The sequence below is a fragment of the Hyla sarda genome, chromosome 1 (assembly GCF_029499605.1).
Source record: "Hyla sarda isolate aHylSar1 chromosome 1, aHylSar1.hap1, whole genome shotgun sequence".
In the NCBI taxonomy this organism is placed as follows: Eukaryota; Metazoa; Chordata; class Amphibia; order Anura; family Hylidae; genus Hyla; species Hyla sarda.
This window is the reverse complement of record NC_079189.1, coordinates 264,738,005-264,746,311: the sequence shown is the minus strand read 5'-3', so window position 1 is coordinate 264,746,311 and position 8,307 is coordinate 264,738,005.

Here is an 8,307-nt window from a genome sequence, read left to right as displayed (position 1 = left end):
TGTGTTACTTTTTGATTGGTCATTTTTGTATACACGCAAGCATCTTATTAATATGTATCTATAGATATATTTATCATCTGCGGTTGTGATCTAATATTTTCCAGCTTTGATTTGTAGCTTCTCTTTTTCCTTCAACTTTTGCCTTCAGTCTTGACCGTAGCGTAGTTCCTTGTGCTAAGCCGGTACTTTCCTGCTGATTCATGCGTCTGATAACAGACTCCATTTTCAAAACAGGCTTAGCATAAACTGATATATGGATTAAGGATAATAAATGTCTTTCAATAATCAATCAATCCTTGTCACTAATATGTGGCAATTGGCATAATCGTTTTAAGGGATTAACTGTGGGGACATTAAGGAGCATTTCTTACTAGATTAAGCGTATTTGGAAGACATTCTGGCCAAGACTGACTCGTGTTTGCCATGATCTTAACTATTTTGTTTTTAAATGTCCTATTTATCTTTTTTAACCTTGCCGCTATTCTTGGGGATGGTACGGGGTGTGTAGGCCCTTGTTAATGTTAAGTGCGGTGCAGACTTCTGCAAAAACCTGGCCAGCAAAGGAGGGATGTAAGCTTCCTCTACGAGATTTATTGCCAGACATTCATGCCAATCATTCGCCTGAGGTCTTATGTCACTATCTTGCCTTCTCCCCCCTTTTCTTCCTCAAAAGGAAGAAGAGATGCTAGGTTTAAAACTGTACATCTTTTAATGATTTAATTGGTGGGGGGTGAGGAGGACCACCTCGTACATTGTCAGACGAGCTGCTGTAAGATGTTTAGTTTTTACCTGGTTCAAGATCTTTTGTACTGAGTGGGGCGTAAACCGTGAGGGCCCAGAGCCTTAGAAGGATACATAATCGGTCTGTATCTAGCCCCATGGCGTTAAGCCAAGACCTCTGTGGCGTGCCCTGCGCTCTCGTAGCAGAATAGGAATAAGGACAGCTCGTAGTTGGGAAGGCTTAGGATGGGGGCTGGAGAGAGTTCTTGAACCAGTGTTTGTAGTGTCAGCCAGTCATCATCTGTGAAAGTAAAAGATGTTGCGGAGGCTTCTCATAAAGAGGACCCAGGGTTGTGGCAATGTTTGGTACCTGATCTCTACAATAATTTATTTACCCCAGAATAGCTCTGATTTTATGGGAGTTTTGCGGCCTAGAAAAATCTTTCAAGGCTTGTACACTCTGGCCAAATAAATTTTTCAGTGTACTGCGATATGCAGTTTCCATATTTCCTGTTGATGCTAGGAGATTTATCAGAGACACAGTATGACAATAACAAGTCAAGCAGTCTGAAAAACAGACCAACAGATTATTGACACACTATTGTCACTATTGTCAGACATCCACTGGTCAAATACCAGCTTCAGTCACTATACTCAGATGGGCCGGTCATAAAGCCCTGCGGTAAACGTGTCCATCTCTACTGGTGACCCTGTAATGAGAAAGCAAAAAAGTATTGACATTGTGATTCCAGTAACACAAAGAAAAATACATTAGTGAGGTCAGTCACACCAAGACAGGATGAATCAGGTGGTATAGAGGCCAGCAATGTGTGTGGATTAGGGACCAATGAGGTGTCTGATGATAAAACTGTCGTTTACGATAATCTCATTGATATGTACAGGCCAATCAGTGACCTCCTGGGAAAAGGGATGTGTTGCAAGGGGACTGGACCTAAGTTAATCTACACTTTTAATATAACGGTCTATCTGCACCTTCATTCAATACACTAAGGGAATATTATGGTATATATTGCACTGACAAGACGATGAGACCAAACATGTTCTAATCTCATCATTCCATCAGCGCAACACAAATAACACACATGAGACTATGTGCAATATTGATGTGTTGAAGCGCAGATGCCTTATAAGGGATACTATGGTAGCCAAGTGAGTGTATAACCAGGTTTTGTCCCGACTATCACCAGAGACACAGAGAGCAAACCTACGTCATATTCATCTACTGCACAAAGCTTCAGGTTTGAATTCCACTATAATCTCCAGTGGGATCAGGCTGTCCGGTTCCTGGATGTAAAATATGACAACAAAGGTGCCTATCCTCTCATCCATGAGTGCACTGGCCACCACAATACCCGTTGGGGTGTCACCGATGAGGCCTGGATCTCTGCTAAAATGTCTGCTCTTAAAAAGTTTATAGGAATATCATCTAAAAGCAGCATAAATCTTATGGCTATACTTGGTGTTTGGGGTTACCAGTTACCAATATCCATGTCCACATGCATTGTAATTCCTGAAAGATAATGCTAAATATGAATGGTTAGATAAACACATTGAAATTCTTACAGGTAAAATCAATTGTCTCCAATACAAAGAAATGCTCCTCCCCTGTCTTTCCAATTATTAACTGATGAAAAGACCTATTCATATGTAAATTATTCTAGGCCTAAATTCACTCTATGTGCTCCTTACATAGTCAAATTCAAATATAAAGAATCTTCACTAACAAAAACATTACAGTTTAAACTCATCTACATCCCTACATAGGTAAAAATACATATAGGACACAATGCAATATCTATGCACTTATCTCTTTCTCTACAAAGAAATACATGTTACTGGCACTTATAAAACCATACATTTCTATCTTCTGCAACCCTCCAATATGGGTTCTTTGTTTCACATTGACCATGTGCCGAATATCCTGTTTATTGAACTCTTTAAGCCAAAACCAAAAACCCAGGGACCCCATAACTTTGAATCTGCACTCCACCAGGGATACCTCTCCTATCCTATCAGTGATACCTCCCTACTGGGTATGATAATAGGTCATCGTCAATCCTATCAGTGATACATCTCTACTGTGTATGATAATAGGTACTCTTGCCAGTAACCACCCTTGGGTTCGACCTTACCTCTGGGACCAGCCACAGAGGCAAAAACTAGTCGAATGGGTATGGTAGTGGAGTACTTATTCAATTTAAAACTTACAGACTATCAACATAGGGAGAGTAGTGAGCTCAAATGTGCAGCAAATTCTTTGTATAAATATTCAGTTACAGAGATTGTCTATTCAGCCACAGAGATTGGCAGCCATTCCAAGTCAGTGTAAACAATCACATGAGCACAAACAAAAGAGATAGAGAGAAAGGCGGAAAACTACAAGCAGCTTAAAAAGTTGTTTTTTTTGTATTTTTTTACAAAAAGATTTGAAAAAAAGGGTGGGAAAGACAGTTTAAAAAGTTATTTTAACAAAGAAAATACAAAATGAGCAGAAGAATTAGTTTAAACGGAGATAACAAAGAAAGTGCGGGAAAAACAGTTCAAAAAAATTTAAACAAGGAGGTTACAAAAATAGCGGGAAAATTTATTCAAACAAAGATAATAAAGAAAGTGCAGGAAAAACAGTTTAAAAAAATGAAACAAAGAGATTGCAAAAATGGCGGGAAAATTACACTTTGAACAGAGAATACACCACTTCAATGGGTTTGTGCAAACACTTTGCTCAAATCACCTTCCCTCCTCAGCACAATATGATTCCACAGAACCAAACACCTATACTCAATTCTAATCCTCCAACAATATGGTCAATGTGAACACTCTGAAATACTCAAAAAACACAGTACAGTAACCCCCCGACATGCGATGGCCCCTACATATGATCAAATCGACATACGATGGCCTCTCAGAGCTTTTATATGTCAGGGCCATCGCATTAAATGCTATCCGGCAGTACAAAATGCTTAAGCTGCTGTCGGATAGCAGTGTAATGTGCCCTAGCAGGTTCACTTACCTATCCCTTGCTTTGCTTTGGGTCCTCTCCGGGGTCCGGGCCTCGCTTTTCGGCGTCGTTATTACGTAGCTGCGCGCGCCGACCCGGCGCAACAATGTAATAACGTCACCAGAAAGCGAGGCCTGGACACCGGTGAAGATGCGGAAGATGCCAGAGGACCCAGAAGAAGATGCCGAAGCAGCGGGACCCCATCGGGAGCCCCTGGGAGACCATCGGGAGCGGTGAGGATGCGGTCCGGAGCGGCGGGGACAGGTGAGTATTTAATGCACTTTTACATTGCACGAATCCCTCAACATACAATGGATTCGACAAACGATGGGTCGTTTGGAACGAATTACCATCGTATAGTGAGGGACCACTATACAGTACTTATCACTTATTACTCTACAAAACCCAGACAACAAAAACTATATACAAACATGGGCCACAATGCTGGTAATTTCCCTTAATGGCAGACACAATCGCTGGCTATAGACTAAGGCAGCCTTTGTCCCAATAGCTGGCCAGATAGGCCATATGAGTTGAACCATAAGTCAAATTTAAAAATCACAAAAAGAATTACAATGTTTCCTACTTTCAAAGACCGGTCAGAGTTATGGCTTCAAAATATACAGATTATCCATTAAATGCTGCTACTGAAACACAGTTGCCTCCTACCTGGCTCGCCAAAATGTTGTAGAAAATCCAGACTTGTAATAAGATTCAGCATCAGTGGTGCCTGCTGGGGATAGCGAATTTGCAGTAGTTGGAAAAACACAGACAGAAGTCAGTGGTCCTACAACTGATTTCTCCACAGCCTAGAGAGAAAAATGCCCTCCCTGGAGGTCAGTACAGTTTTATTTATACAGACAACAAAAGGAGGGTTTTCAATAGCCACTCCTATAGGACAGAGCCACGCCCATACACAGTCAGCATTAGGTTAAAAGGTAAAGATTTAGCCTACAGAAGATATGACACACCTCCATGTGCCATCAACAAACCTCCCCCATCTGCAGCTATGCTGGCCAGTCGACGACACATGAATATACGCCATATCCCACAATATGAAGGCAATGTGACAACTTAATATTTCCACGACAGGGAGGAGCTTGTGAGTGAGTGTATATATAGGCTCTGACTCATTAGCTGGCCTAATTCATTAGCTGCTATATTGGAGTGCTGCTGTTTCTAAGTGCAATGGAGAGATATTGCAGGAGACTGACTTGGAGTTTTCAATTGCAACATCTGTGTTTCTGCTGACCTCTGCTGGAGAACAGGTAAGGAATTTGTTCAGGAGTTTGGTATTGTGTGTTTGCTAATGAGCCTAGCCCATTAAGGTGTTACATTTGTTGTTGGGGGAGGAGATTGTGAGTGAGTGTTTATATAAGCTCTGACTCATTAGCTGGCCTAATTCCTTAACTGCTATATTCAACAGATAAACTAGTGTGTATAAGCGCTATTAAGGGTAAATACTTTGAATAAAGACTTACTCGGATTTTGTGGAACAGGTTTCGTATGTGGCATATAAGAATCGGCATTCACTAAAAAGAAAACGTATGCCGTGGGTTATCTAGTTACTGATAAACTTTTACTATGTATTAGTAATCCAAATTGCTAGCATAGAGGCACAATGATTGTATCCGATATAGGTTAAGCAAAAAACAGTCACTTAGTGTCCACCTAAAATTGTGCTTATGGTTATTTATATATCTGTATATATCCTAAGTTAGATACAGATGCCTGTAAAGTACTATGGTCCATAAACAACACTTGTACAATGCTGCCCACGCACTCCCACACGATGACGGCAGAGCAGACCGAAACTCCCAAATGAGTGCCTGCGGTTTCTGCTGAGTTCTTCCCTCGTCCCACCGGGGGTAGGTTGATGTTCCAGTGGTGGATAGGGGTCCTGGATAACGACCAGGAGCCGAACGCCGGGAGAGCTTCTCCAGCCGGAAGTGTCTCACTGGCTGGCTGCCGTGGTCTAACGATACTTAGCCGAGGCCCGTAATTTGCTACAGTGACGTCACTTACTGCAAAGGCCTAGGACCAAAAAGGTATCTAGGATCGACGCGCTTCGGAAAGTCCACTTTCCTTTCTCAAAGATCGTTGGTACTTTGGGCTCAGGGCTATTTATAGGCGGTCATGCCTCCATCTACATAGAATGCCTATTTTCATATATAATGTCCAGGGTATTCTTTATTAGTAAAAAATACGATTTAGGTCATATTCCTTGGGTTAAACCAGCAGCTTCTATGTAAAAAAGGCAGTACTACCGCACCTGTAAAAACGCATCATGTGAACATGCTCTTTCAAATGAGCTTGCTCTTCTGAGTGTTGCTGTGTAAGAGGGGGCGTGAAAGAGGAGTTTCAAAAGCTGTGATTATCTGTTGTGCGGAGTGAATCTGTGGAGTCGGTGCGACTGCCTATAGTCCACATTCATATTATGGGTAAGTCTTTCTCTCTTGCACATAGTGGGATAACTGTTAGAGTTTAAACACCCTTTTTAACCCTTTTTTTTTTCTTTTCTCTGTTCCACCTCTAGGGGGAGGAGTAGTAGATTGGGCACAGGTGTATAATTCTTAGCTTGGGACTCTTATTGAGAGCTTGCTCTTCTGAGTGTTGCTGTATAAGAGGGGGCGTAAAAGAGGAGTTTCAAAAACAGGAGTTTGAAAGCAGGAGGTTGAGGTCGCTGTGAGTGTTAATTTCTGAACCCACAAGGTCTACAAAAAATTTGAAGTGTAATTTTGACTGTCTGTTTTTGCCTATACATTTGTGAAATCCCCATAACTAGATGGCCTCCATGTTGGAAAGTGCAGTCCAATGTACATCCTGTTCAATGTATGCAATCCTTGAACAACAGTTTGAGGGTGCATATTGTTGTGCGAGATGTGTACTAGTTGTCCGTTTGGAAGCCCAGATCCTGCATCTAGAGGGGCGACTGGCAACAATGAGAAGCATTAACAACATGGAGAGGAGTCTCCTGCTCACTGAGCAGGCACTCTCGGGAGTAGAGGTGGGGGAGAACAGTGGGACGGAGTTGCAGGACAGTCAGGCAGTTAGCTGGGTTACAGTTAGAAAGCGGGGTAGGGGAAAAAGTGTCAGGGAGGCTAGTCCTGAACTGGCACACCCCAACAAGTTTGCCCGCTTGGCAGATGAGGGGGATGCCATTACAGAGCTAGCAGAACTGCAGCAGGATACTGCCTCTGTCCGCCAGGGGGGTGTCTGCTCCAGTAAGGAGGGAGGGAGGAGTACAGGGCAGGCCAGACAGGTACTAGTGGTGGGGGACTCAATTATTAGGGGGACAGACAGGGCGATCTGTCACAAAAACCGGGATTGCCGAACAGTGTGTTGTCTGCCTGGCGCACGAGTTCGGCACATCGCGGATCGGGTTGACAGGTTGCTGGGTGGGGCTGGAGAGGACCCAGCAGTCATGGTACATATTGGCACCAATGACAAAGTAAGAGGTAGGTGGAGTGTCCTTAAAAATGATTTCAGGGACTTAGGCCGCAAGTTTAAGGCAATGAACTCCACGGTAGTATTTTCTGAAATACTGCCAGTACCACGAGCCGCACCAGAGAGGCAGTGGGAGATCAGGGAGGTAAACAAGTGGCTCCGAAGCTGATGTAGGAAGGAAGGGTTTAGGTTCATGGAGAACTGGGCTGACTTCGCTGTCGGTTAATGGCTCTACCGTAGGGACGGGCTGCACCTCAATGGGGAGGGTGCAGCTGTGCTTGGGGAGAAGATGGCTAGAAGGGTGGAGGAGTGTTTAAACTAGGGACTTGGGGGGAGGGAACCTACAGCAAAGAGGGGGAAGATAGTGTAGATAGAGAGGTGGGAATTATAAATGTACCTGGGAGTGGAGCGGAGGGAGGGGTTAGAATAGTTAATAGGAATAGGCTTCATCGGAAAATAAAACTTACACCCTTGAATCCCATTAACCCCAATAACATAAAGGATGGAAATGAAAAGTGTATGTTCACAAATGCCAGAAGCCTAGCAAATAAAATTGGGGAGCTTGAGGCCTTGATACTGGAGGAACATATTGATATAGTTGGGGTCACTGAGACATGGCTGGACTCCTCGCATGACTGGGCTGTTAATCTGCAGGGGTTTACATTGTTTCGCAAAGATAGAATGAACAGAAAAGGTGGTGGAGTCTGTCTGTATGCTAGAAGTGTTATGAAAGTCAGTGTGAACGATGCCATAGTGTGTGATGATTCTGAGGATGTGGAATCATTGTGGGTAGAATTACAAAAGGAGGGAAATACTGAAAAAATAATACTTGGTGTAATCTACAGACTCCCTAATATCACTGAAGAGATAGAAGGTTGGCTGCATAAACAAATAGAGAGGGCCGCCCGGGCAGGTACAGTGGTAATAATGGGAGATTTTAACTATCCAGATATAGATTGGGGTCCGGGGTTGGCAAAAACTACAAAGGGGCGACAATTCCTAAATTTATTGCAGGATAATTTTATGGGCCAGTTTGTGGAGGACCCAACAAGAAGTGATGCCTTGTTGGATCTGATCATTTCCAACAACGCAGAGCTGGTTGGTAATGTAACTGTGAGGGA